This window comes from Mus musculus, chromosome 16 (genome assembly GCF_000001635.26).
Source record: "Mus musculus strain C57BL/6J chromosome 16, GRCm38.p6 C57BL/6J".
Taxonomy (NCBI): Eukaryota; Metazoa; Chordata; class Mammalia; order Rodentia; family Muridae; genus Mus; species Mus musculus.
Genome location: NC_000082.6, coordinates 9,996,248 through 10,009,305, shown reverse-complemented (window position 1 = coordinate 10,009,305; position 13,058 = coordinate 9,996,248). Strand labels below are relative to the sequence as shown.

General features: G+C 45.3%; 1 long non-coding RNA gene across 2 annotated transcripts; it reads left to right on the top strand.

The window, feature by feature from the left end:
- Positions 1 to 3,317: 3,317 nt before the first annotated feature.
- Positions 3,318 to 12,097, top strand: Gm30668. Of its 2 annotated transcripts, none has more exons than XR_384651.2 (3): positions 3,318 to 3,392; positions 4,320 to 5,153; positions 11,856 to 12,097. It is a non-coding gene; the product is annotated as a predicted gene, 30668 (long non-coding RNA). The 2 variants fall into 2 exon arrangements; XR_875899.1 differs by lacking the exon at positions 11,856 to 12,097 and having other exon boundaries at positions 4,320 to 4,452; positions 4,972 to 5,346.
- Positions 12,098 to 13,058: the final 961 nt, after the last annotated feature.

The window sequence follows — 13,058 nt, the reverse complement described above, 5'->3', positions numbered from 1 at the left end:
CTTCACCCATTCATTCATACATGTAGTCCAGACTTGATCATGTAGCTGAGGACATTGAAATTCAATCTTCACGACTCTACCTTCAAAGTGCTGGGAATTACAGGTATGTGCTACCATGTCCCTTTCATTCAATCTCTGAACCTGAGGCTGTGTATATGACAGGGACCCTAGCAACTGAGCTTCCCCCATTTGCTTTTTGTTGGATTCACTTAAAATACTGGACCATATAGTCAACACTTGTGAACATACCCACCTCCTTCTCCCTGTCTTTACTTATTCCTCAAGCAAGCTATTATACATCATGTCAAAGCCAGATTGAGCCCCACAGTGAGGCATGATTCTCTCACCCTGCTGTCTGTCTGATGCCCTTCACCCCATCCTCTGTACCTCAGCTACCTGTTGTCCCTATTTCCAGATAGCCACTGTTACCAGTTCCTTTGGGGTCTCCCAGAAACATTCAATATATATATATATTGAAGGAAGGCTGCTCAGTATCCTCCAAAGAACCCAGAGGCATGGACAAATTATAACCCAAGACCTTGCCTTGGCTCTCGAGGCCAAGATATATATATACACCCTTCTAGAATCATTTGCATTTTCCTTTCTGTTATTTTATTTCTTTAAATTTGTATTTATTGTGCATGGTGTGTGTGTGTGTGTGTGTGTGTGTGTGTGTGTGTGTGTGTATGTGTGTGTGTGTGTGTGTGTGTAGAGTGCCTTCTAGAATCATTTGCATTTTCCTTTCTGTTATTTTATTTCTTTAAATTTGTATTTATTGTGCATGGTGTGTGTGTGTGTGTATGTGTGTGTGTGTGTGTGTGTGTGTGTGTGTGTGTGTGTGCGTGCGTGTGAGACCATGGTGCACATATGGAAGTGAGAGGACAACCTCGGGAAGTCAATTCCCTCTTTCCTTGTGGAATGAAACAGGCCATCAGGCTTGCAGAGCCAGCACTTTTGCTCGCCGAGCCATCTCTCTGGCCCTAGTTCTTTTTTAAAAAATAAATTCCTAAGGTAGCAACTTATACGACTCAGGGACAGTTGTTAAAAATGAGAAATGAGCAGTGTTACATTGTTTGCTAACCAAAGTCCAGGCTAGGAGCCTAGGGATGCAACTTAGTGGGTAGGATGTTCATCTAGGATGCACAGGGCCCTGGGTTCAATCCCCAGCCCACTGTGAATCAGGTAAGATGGCATGTACCTATTACCCCAGCACTTGGAAGTTGAAGCAGGAGGAGTAGAAGTTCAAAGCTATCCTTGGCAACATAGCTGGTTCAAGACCAACTTGGGCTTTATGAGAACCCATCTCAAAACCAAACCAACCAACCAACCAAAAAACTTCAAGCTTTGTTCTGATGTACAGGATTTCCCATCAGTACCCTGCTGGAGGATTCAACTCCCAATTCTATTTCTTAATTCATATATATCTTCCCTCCCTTCCTTCCTCCTTCCCTCCCTCCTTCTCTTCCTCATTCCCTCCCTTCCTCCCTTCCCCACTCCTTCCCTTTCTATCTGGTTTTCAAGACACAGTCTGGATACAGCCTAGATTTGAACTCACAACCCTCCTGTCCCCCCTCCTGAGAGCTGTATTTGAGGCATACATCACTGTGCCAGGCAGCTGGTATGGTTTTACTTAGATTGAGAACATACCCAAAGAAGACCATTTGTTACTTTTAAAGACCAAAACAAAAAATACAAACCAAAAATACTATGGCAGTGAGCCCACAAAACCCATACCCAACAAAGAAAACCATGAAGTCAAATACTACTTATTATTTGTTGAATTACTTATAAAACTCTGGTGGACATATGCCATACACTTCAGTTTGCATGGCAGACCCATGGTTGCAGATGGAGAGACTAAGGCTTGGGAAGGCAGGTGACTAACCTGGCATTGCTCAGCTAGAAAGGAGGTGTGTACTTGGAGTTCCAGCCTGTTGACCCCATCAGGGTGTTGAACCTAAAAGCTGCTTTCTTTCTCTGTAGCAACCAAATCCTTGAGCAGCTTTGTCTAATGACCAGAAACATTCTTTATGTGATTTGGATTGGACTATAGGCCTCAGTGACAATTTATTTTGTGACTTCCTGATATAAATGGAGTTCTTTTTTATAGGAACCAGGGCTCTCAAAGTGCAGATCCAGGGATTTTAATTGGGTAAGAGAGAGCATCAGATAGCAGAGTATGTACTGAATAGAGTCAGTAAGCACCTGCTTCAATCCTGATCGGCTTTGGAAACAATCCCAGCACCCATTAACAACAGCAATCACCTCAATTTAGTGACCTCTTATCCTGTGGCAGGTGCTGCCCAACTTAAGCTAATCTTTTTGCAGTATGATGCTAAGTCACAAACAACATGCCCATTTTATTGCTGAGAAGACAAAAGTTCTATGCACCAAGCAACTCGACTTGCTCAAGAACATACAGCTAGGTATAAAACTTTCCTTGTGTGTGTTTGTGTGTGCACGTGCATGTGTTGTTTTTTATGGTGCTAAAAGTCTAACATAGGGGCTTTCACATGCTAGGCAAGGGAACTACCACTGAGCTATCATCTTATCTCCTATATTCCAAATTTGAACCTGGATGGAAAATTCCAAAACCTGTATTGTTTAAACTGTATTGTTATACTATTTGCAAATACAAATATATCAGGAATGCGTGAAGTGGCTAATATTTATTTTCTATGTAGCATACACTATTCCAATTTCTGTGTGCAATTATTAAATCCCATGATGATTTTGTGAAGTCAATATAGTCGTCCCTTGGTATTCATGGTGGGAGTGGAGTTAGATGTAGGATACCTGTAATACTAAACTCTGAGGATGCTGTAGCCCCTTGGTATCTATGGATGGTTGGGTTCAGTATGCTCATGATTTCAAATTCTGAGGATACTTTTATCTTTATGCAAAATGGCATGGTGCCCCACCCTACACAACTCTCCTGTATGCTTTGAGTTGTTTGTGTGCTGAGTGTAATGCAGGTGCTAGGTAAATAACAGTATGCAGTCCTGCTGAGGGGAGGATGGCAAGAATGAAGGTGGTACGTGGTGAGTATAGTCAGTTTTCCCCCTCAGATAGTCTTTCTTTGCCAAGAGTTCAGTCTGCAGATATGGGTCTGGTGGATTGAGAGGGCTGACTATTATCAATCAAAACTTCCATTGTCCAGATGGACAAACTGATCAGGGAAAGACCCATTTCCTTTTGGCTCTGTGCTGTGTTCCAAGAGCACACAGTTTCAGAGGAAGGACTATGACACACGTAGACTCAGGGGTGACTAGCCTATGTACCTCTCAAGCTTTGGCATCTCTTTTCTCTAGGAAAGAGGCTACAAGAGCATCATAAGCTTGCGGTTGGATAAATGCCTCCTCTGGGCATCCTCTGGAGGTTGGAGGTCTAGGGTAAGTTCCTGGGATCAGCCATGCCTGTCTTCCATAGGCCCTGGCAGGGCAGCCTGCCTCCTCGGGAGAACAGGCTGCAGCCTCAGGCTTCTGAGCACCGTGTAGCTCTGTAAACTGAGCAAGGAAAGGAGGCTTGCCAATGTGTCACAGGCCAGCACCCCCGTGGGCACCATCTGGAACCCAGTGAACTGAAGAGCCAGCATCGTCCAATGGCTGTCTCTTCCACCTTCCTGAGTGCACACCAGATCACTTGGCCTAGCAAAGCTGTCAGAGTACTGGGGGACAAAAATGTCTCTGTGGAACCTCTTTAAGCTCCGAGAGGCTATGGGGCAAGCACCAGCCTATTAACATCCTTCTCATGTTCCATGCTTACTTTGACCGGACACTATGCTAAGCGATCTGTGCAAACCGTGCCAGCCGATTAGTTCCACCCTGGCATGTAAAGTAGTGGTAACATTATTGGGAAACATTATAATAAGCACATTATCTCTGTTTTATGGCAAGAGATTTAGCTGGGATCATGAGGTCAACACCTTTCAGAGCCAAGGTCAGAGCCTAGGTTTTCACATCTGGTGAGTGGTCTTTTCTGGAGTCTAATCTCTGTTCATTGTTTCGATGATTCTCTTCAGTCACTTGCTCTTTGTGGTCCCCAGTAGCAGGACTGGCCCGTAAGTTCCAAATACACTCATTAGAATTTCTAGGGTCACACCATGAGCTGTGGTGCAGGAAGAATGGACAAGAAGAAAAGATGAGGAAGAAAGTGGGGGTATCAGACTCCTGCCATCTTACCTCCAACCTGAGCTCAAGCCGCCGAGTTTAGCTGCTCCCTGTGTTAATGAATGAGAGTTGGCTTGCAAAAAGGGGTCCTGCTGCTTAAAGACAAGTCTGAACACCAGGAATTATAATTTGACATTCTTCAATCCACAGGGAAGGAAAATGAACCTCAGAGAGATCACCTGTCTAAAGAGGCAAAGTCATGACCAGTACAGGCCTGGTAATGTACCATTTCTGGTGCTTGCAGGCGGACATCTGTAGATTCAGATCTGAACCTGGAACCTGGGTAAGCTTCAGGAATCTGCCTGTCTCTGCCCTTCCCTTCCCCCATGCTGGGACTGCGGTGCTCTGACACCATACCTGGCTTATTTTTATATGTGTGCTAAGCATTCAACTCATGCCCTCATGCTTCCAAAGACAGCTTGTTATCTGCTGGGCCATGTCCTGGGCCTCTTCTTCTCCAGTTGTTTCACTTGGTGTTTGTTACAGTGACACCAAGTCCAGGGTACTCTCCCTGAAGTAAACATTTTTAGTCGTTTTCTATTTGGCACCATCTTCTGGAATTGAAGTGCAAGGGAGGAGTCTGTTCTCTGAACAGGGACAGGGTAGCCTTCTGACAAGACAATGCAAACAGAAGGTTGTGTGTTACTCTTAGCAGCTGGGTGACCTCATTTCACAGCTCCCGACTTCACTTCAGAGAGTGGCCTTAGGGTTTTGATGATCCCCAAATGCCTCTGAAACTTCAAGGTGGCAATCTCTGACAACCTTGGACACCAGAAAATAAGATTATGTCCTTGGCATCCAGACATTTCCCCAGAAAGTCCTCTCTGCACAGACCCATGAATCAGACAGAGTCATCGCTCGCTGCTTCTGCTGGCTGACTGATGAGACTCTGGAACACTCCCGGCCCTGGGAAACTGGTCTGCTAAGACCTGACACCAGAGCCAACCATCCTGACCCAGTCATGGCAGAGCCAGAGAGCCTCAGGTAAGCCAGGGTCTATATGGTAAAGGGTAAACCCTATTAGGAGACAGTTCCCAGCAGAGGCTACTCTTCAGTCATGACTGTGAACAAAGCATCCATGGTACTTGCTGGTGGCAGCAGCTTAGCTGAAACGGGTTCTGAAGCGACCCCTCCATGTCCTTGTCACTGGATGAACAGCTACTAATTTGGTAGGTCAGAGCGCAGAATGCTGACAGTCACATTTTAAAAATTAATTTTATTTTAAAATCATTTATTTGTGTGTGTGTGTGCGTGTGTGTTTGCGCATGCGTGCACATGTGTGCCATGGCTCAAATGTTGGAATCAGACGACAACATTGGTTTTCTCCTTCTACCATGTAGATTCTAGGGTTGGAACTGAGGTCCCCAGTCTTGATGATAAATGTTTTTATCTACAGGGCTAATTTGCTGGCCCAATTTAAGTATTTGTAAGTGTGTGCACATGTCTCTGTGTGCACAGGTGCAGCCACATGCTTGTATATGTGGAGGGAGAACTTTGGATGACTCTCCAGATACCATCTACGAAAAACAGACTTTAAGACAGAGCCTCCCAAAGGCTTGATTAATCTGTGCTGGCTGCCCAGGGAGCCCTACAAATCTGCATGTCTCAGCCCCAACACTGCTGGGATTACCTTGTCTTTTGTTGTTGTTGTTTTTTTAAAGGTAGGTTCTAGGGGCTGAAGTCAGGAACTCAAATTTGCAAGCCTTTTTCTGCCTGAGCCATCACTCCAGCCCCAGGGTCCTGATTAGCAGCCCCATGCAAACAACCAACTCCCCTGCTTGACAGTGAAGCCTTAGGGGTAGAAGACAAGGCTTCCTTCTCTCCTCTGTCTCTTACTGGTCAGGTACTGTGTATTAGACAGTCACCCAGAGCCCCACAGACATCCCCTGGGCCCACTGGAGGCATCTTAGAAGCGTGCCATCAGGCCTGGAGTGGCTTCCTGCTTCCCTCTGAGCACAGCATTGTGCATAAGCATTACTTGTCCTGGATGATCCTCACCTGTGAGGGGGTAGAGTGGACAAACTGACAAGGCACCAACTTTCTAAAGTGATGACATGCAGGGCCACTGCCTTCCAACTCCTAGTCCTTTGCTCTACAGGGTGTCTAGGTGTCCCCTAGGCTCCCACCTGATATCAGAGGGGACACCAGGCTGCATCCCATAGAGAGCAAACAAAGAAAGAAATCTGCCCCTGTGGTGGCCATGGGCTGGGGTAAAGAGCCTTGCCCTCTCTCTTTTTCTTCTTTCTTTCTTTCTTTCTTTCTTTCTTTCTTTCTTTCTTTCTTTCTTTCTTTCTTTCTTTCTTCCTTCCTTCCTTCCTTCCTTCCTTCCTTCCTTCCTTCCTTTCTTTCTTTCTTTCTTTTTTTTTTCCGAGACAGGGTTTCTCTGTGTAGCTCTGGCTGTCCTGGAACCCACTCTGTAGACCAGGCTAGCCTCGAACTCAGAAATCCGCCTGCCTCTGCCTCCCGAGTGCTGGGATTAAAGGTGTGTGCCACCACGGCCAGCAAGCCTTGCCCTTTCAAGGCACACTGGGATGGGCCATGAGCTCTCTGGATAAGATAATATGGAATGAGAAATCCGAATCTTGGTTGAGCCTAGATTCTAGCTCTCCGAGAACAGCCACAGAATCCTAAAGTACCAGAGAACATGGCAACTTTGAGCTCGTTTGCAGTCTAAACTGTTCTCTTAGATCTAAGTGGGGAAGGCCAAGCGGATGACTTACAGGCTGGGGCATGATGGAGCGTAAAGTAAGTGCTCAAACCAGGAACCCGTGAAAGCTTAACAAGGCTCAGAGTGGCAAACTGAGGCTGCGCCTGTTTGATTGATGGGGATGGAAGAACACAGAGTGGAGCATGTTTATAAGGTCTGATCTGAATTGTGAGGCAAACAGTTAATGAATCAATCAGTGATGTCTGTCTTGGCAGGGAGTTGAACCTAAGGCTTCACAGGTGCTAGGCAAACAGTTTACCCCGAGCCTTATTGCTAACCCTAGGACACTCTGGTTATCTGCCCTCAAGGTAAAGAAATCGATCAGAAGGCCAGGGCGGGGCTGAGGCAGTGTAGGAGACTCTGGGAGTTAGAGCATGCGGGCCAGAACTGGGAGGGATGGTGAGGCGGCCACCAGGATCAAGGCAGTGCTGGAGGAGCCTTGACTAGTCTGCTCTGCAGGCAGTGTAGACACCCTGACCATAACCTGCCTTTGCTCTAACCTGGAGCCTCAGTATTGCTTTGTATTTCTTTGGAATCTTACTAACCTACAAAGGCACTGCACTTTACCCAGCAATTATATACTAAAGTTCTGGATCTTACTCATTTTCCCTCCACTCTTAAACCAGATTGATCCTGCTTGAGCCCCAGGGTTCTCATATGCAAAATAAAGATGCTATTCCAACTGGAAGCTCTCAGAGAAAGAGCAGCTCTGCGGGTGGGTAGCAGCTCAGGGAGTGGAGTACAATAGGTGTCTATGATGAGAGCTTTCTCTCCTTTCCTTCCTTCCTTCCTTCCTTCCTTCCTTCCTTCCTTCCTTCCTTCCTTCCTTCCTTCCTTCCTTCTCTCTCTCTCTCTCTCTCTCCCTCTCAATCTCCCTCTCTCTCTCTGCCTCTCTCTCTCTCTCTCTCTCTTTCTTTCTTTCTTTCTTTCTTTCTTTCTTTCTTTCTTTCTTTCTTTCTCTCTCTCTCTCTCTCCCTCTCCCTCCCCCCTCTCTCTTTCTTTCTTTCCATACCTCCATATTTAAAAACACCCTTTTAAGCTGCAGGACTTATTTTACCTAAAATTCATTGTCTAAAATTTTTCATTGTACATGGTTACTGTGTTACATAAAGAAATTTCCATATAAGTTAAGTATATTTTCTCTCTCCTTCCCCTTCTTACCATCCATCACTCCTCTTTGTTTCTTCTGATAGTTTTGCTTCAAATTTCATGTCCTACATACACATGAGAGAAAACATGATAACCATCTTCTGAACCATATGACCATCTCCAGCTGTATCCATTCTTCTGTCAAGGCCGTAAGTTGGTTTTTCTCTGTGCCTGAGAAAACTTCTCTATCCATGTCTGTGTCCGTGGGTATCTAGCTTTGTTCCCTGACTTAGCTGCTGTGAGTTGTTCTGCAGTGATCACTGGTGCGTGGGTATCTCTTGATATGTCAACTTAGAGACCTCTGAGTAAATACCCAGGAGAGGGTTATCTGGCTCCTTTGTAGACCTATCTTTTGTTCTTTGAGAAACTTCCATATTGACTTCTGTAGTGGCTGAACTAGTTCCCACGTCGAGAGATGTGTGGGCACTGCCCTCTGTCCATGGCTTCCTGTGTTAGGAATATATCTTAAAGCAATGTGAGCAGGCAGTCTCTTAGACAGCAAATACACCAAGCAGGGTAGATCAACAGTGCTCTTCATTTCCAAGTGCTGTAATCCAGTATCAATTTCTCTTGTAAGTAGAGACATAAAAAGAAATATATTCCATACCTGGCTAACTTTAGCTCTGCCTCATAGACAAGATGAGATGTCTGATCTTTAACAATGGCCTTTAATCAGCTGAAAACAGCAATGGGAGGGTCGTTTTTGGGGGGAGAGGTGTTAGAAGATAAATGAATAGGATTGAAAACAGTTAAAACAACTTGTTCCTAAGCCCAGACTAGGTAATTCAGTGGCTTTAACGATGTGAATTACAGTAAACTCAGTTGGGACAACTGGCTGAAGAGTGGTACTGATCTAGGTCTCTCCCTTTCCTTTCTGCTTTCTGAATGTGGCCTCGTTCTTCGCCCATTGTCTTAGTTAGCATTGCTATTGTTGTGATGAAACAACCAAAAACAAACTCAGAGGAAGGGCTTATTTGGCTTATGATTTCATATCACAGTTCGTCATCGAAGGAAGTCAGGACAGAAACTCACACAGGGCAGGATCCTGGAGGCAGGAACTGATGCAGAGGCCAGGGAGACTGCTGCTTACTGACGTGCTCCTCATGGCTTGCTCAGCCGGCTTCCTTATAGAACCTAGGACCACCAACCCAGGGATGGCACCGCCCACAATGGGCTTGGCCCTTCCCCATCAATCACTAGTTAAGAAAATGCCCTACAGGCTGGCCCACAGCCAGACTTTTTCTCAGTTGAGATCTCCCCCTCTCTGTCAACTCTAGCTTGTGTCAAGTTGACATGAAAGTGTCCATCATGCCCTTTTTGACTCCTCTCCTCTCCTCTCCTCTCCTCTCCTCTCCTCTCCTCTCCTCTCCTCCCCTCCCCTCCCCTCCCCTCCCCTCCCCTCCCCTCCCCTCCCCTCCCCCCTCCCCTCCCCTCCCCTCCTCTCCTCTCCTCTCCCCTCCCCTCCCCTCCCCTCCCATCCCCTCCCCTCTTCATTGTTCCCAGCCTTGGTGAGGATGGCTCCTGTGAAGGCAGCCTTCCTTCCATCAGAATCTGACTTGCCTCCTTAAGCTTGGAGTGAGCTAGCTTTGTAGTGTAGCACAGGGTCAGGTCCTCATGAGCCCATAACCGTGTCAAGTGTGTGTGGAGGAGTTTCAGTGCCTGACCCAAGGCATCTCTTGCACCAGTGAGATGCCTGACTCCAGGAAATGTCAGCTTTTGTGGCTTTAGACACAGGCTGTTTCTTTGGATAATTGTCATCTTCCTTTATTTACAAGGGACAGCATGTATTCAATTCAATCTTTTACAAGTTAGACACCAGCCCTTTAGTTTTTAACAAATAAAACTCAGTTCTAGGCTCAGCACTGATGATGAGAGAGGAACATGTGAGGATAGCATCAGGGTCATCCCAGATGTAACTCCAATTTCTTCAACCTCTGTTCACAACTGCTAAGATGTGGAATCAACCCAGATGTCCACCAGTGGCCGAAAAGAGACTGTGGCACAGATAAACAGCAGAGCAGTATTTGTCCACAAAGAAGGATAAGATTTGGTCATTTGTAGCCAAATGGAGGGGACTGGAGGACATTACATTATATCAAATAAGCCAGACACAGAAGACAATGACTGCATGTTCTTTACCATACATAGAGGCAAAAATTTGTCATGAGTAGTTAGGAGGTGGGAAAGATAGAAGGTAAAGCAGGTAAATGGGAACCCAGACACGCTTGGGTAGAAAACTATGTTCTGGAGCTATAAAGTGGAGGGGCTACTGTAGTTCAGAGTAACCTGCTACACACTTCATGCAGACACCAAAGACAGGAGCCTGGAGGTTCCAAACATGGAGAAGTGCTAGGGAGAGGAGAATTCTAGTTAGTTAATTTGATCAGCTTATGAAATAACATGTGTTACAATAATGTCCTGGGTTCCATTACATCTGTAAAGATTGCATGGCCACAACAATCAAATTAAATAAAAGTATGGTTGAAGTGGAGCTCAATCGGTCGAATGCTTACCCAGCATCACAGAACCCCATGTTTAAGCCCTAGCCTTACATAAACCAGATGTGGTGGCACATGCACTTGTAATCTGAACACTTGAGAGGTGTGAATAGGAGGGCCATAAGTTCAAGGGCATCCTCAATTATATCTGTGAGTTCTAGGCCAGCTTGAGATACATGAGGCTTCATCTCTTTCTCTTCCTTCCTTCCTTCCTTCCTTCCTTCCTTCCTTCCTTCCTTCCTTCCTTTCTTCTTTTTCTTTTTCTTTTTCTTTTTCTTTTTCTTTTTCTTCTTTTTTTTTTGAGCAGGGTTTCTCTGTGTAGCCCTGGCTGTCCTGGAACTCACTCTGTAGACCAGGTTGGCCTCAAACCCAGAAATTCGTCTGCCTCTGCCTCCCAAGTGCTGGGATTAAAGGCGTGCGCCACCAACGCCCAGAGAGACTTCATCTCAAAAACCAAACTCAAACCCAAAAAACCTAAATAAAATAAAACAAAAACAAAAATATGTGTTTGTGGCCCCACATCTGGTGTTCTGATAGAATAAGGTAAGCATGAATATTTTTTAAAGTTTTTTTTATTTTAAATTTTTACTTTAAATTTTGTGTATATTGGTTGTGGGTTTGTGTTCCTGAGTGCAATGCCCATGAAGGCCAGAAGAGGGCATTAGACCCTCTGGAGTTGTCATTAAATGTGATTGAGAGCTGCCTTCCATGGGTGCCAGGAACTGAACCCCTGTCTTCTAGAAGAGGCTGAGCCATCTCTCTAGCCCAGCATGCTAAATTTAAAAGCCCCACAGTCTACAGCTCACATCTGTTTATTAGAGAAGACTGGGCACCAATGTGTTTATTTGTACAGAAAGCTAGCAATCCAGTAATTGCAAATAAACAGGGACCAAAGACATGGTCCCATGGGAAAAATTACTAACCACACAACCGCACAAGCCTAACAACTCAAGTTCTGTCCTTGGAACCAATGTAAAAAGGCAGATATGGTGGTATGAACCTGGAATATTAACACTTTTCCTGTGAGATGGGAGGCAGACACAAAAGTAGCCCCTGGAAGCTTAGCTGACAGCCAGACTAAGATACACAGCAGCACAGTACAAGACAGACCCCGCCTCGGCAAGGTGCAAGGAGCAAATGATTTCTGAAAATTGCCCTGTGACCTCCACATGGCATGGCATGTGACACTCTCTTCCCATAAATAAATCTTTTTAAAAGTACAAAAAGAAAGAAAGAAAGAAAGAAGGAAAGAAAAAGAAAGAAAAAAAAGAAAAGAAAGAAAGAAAAGAAAAGAAGAGAAGAGAATAAAAAAGGCTTTTGTTTTTTCTCCAGGCACTTGAAGAGAGAAGGGTGAGACTCTGAGCCATCCATTGTCATTAGAGAACAAGCCAGTGAACAATGCAGTGACCACTGAGTTGCATTTGTGTGCAGCCAACAGAAGGAACACAGCTACTATGTGGCATTTGAAGTCAAGATTACAGTTTCTGCCACTGGAGCCCCCTCTTTAGCCTTGGTTTCACTTTTCACTCTGAGGCAAGGTCTCAATAAATTGCCCATGCTGGCCTTGAACTCACTCTGCTGCCCGTGGGTACCCTGCACTTGATTTCCCCACCCCGGTCGCCACATTGGCCACACCACTAGGCCTGGTTTTCCCACTGTGTTCATTCTTTATGATTTATGTTTCAGGCCTTTGCTTGTTCTCTAGATAGCTTTTAAAGATGGGGCTTGCTCTGCCTAGGCTGCACAGCCTCCTTAGTAGCTGGGGCTGCAGGTGTGCATTTATCTGAGCTAAGGCAGTGTAACATTCTCAAGTTCTCAGGTCAGAGTCTTGCATGATATCCATGCAAGAGAGAGGCCCAGCTTAGCCCGGCTCAGTCCAGCCCATTCACAGCCCCAGTAAATGGACCATTGCTCCAGTTTCTGCCTCTGTTGTATCACATTGCCCACCCCCATCCCCTTTTCCTTTACCGTCCAGATTCTGTCTGCTTCCTTGTTTTCTTTTGTGTAAAACCCCAGGGTATTCCACACACAACATCAGCTCCACAATAAACCCACGGGTCTCCAGGACCAGGGGCTCCTTTCTGTAGCCATATCGATCCCCCCTGGATGAGTTACTTTAGAGGGCTCTCATTTTTTCTTGGGTACCTACTACGTGTCAGGTTTTGTTAAATCTTTGACCATTGTCTTTTTATTGCAAAATAACCCTGAGAAATGGCATTTATTTATTTATTTATTTATTTATTTATTTATTTATTTTTACTGCTGTTGCTCGCCTGCTTTTTCAGATTATCAGTCATTAAAGGAGGAGGGTGACTCCTGAGTTTGGCAGACCTGCAATAACAAAAGCTACTACTCAGTATAGGAGTCCAAGAAGTTTCTTACAGTTGGTTCTCTGAACAAGGTGAAGTAGGCTCTGTGTTTGTTAGGGGCAGCTTCTGGCTGGGCTAGGAGCTGGCTAGCCGGCTAGCTGGCTAGCTCTCTGAGATTTTTTTTTTTTTTTTTAAATAAAGATCCGGATGCAATTCTATTCTTATG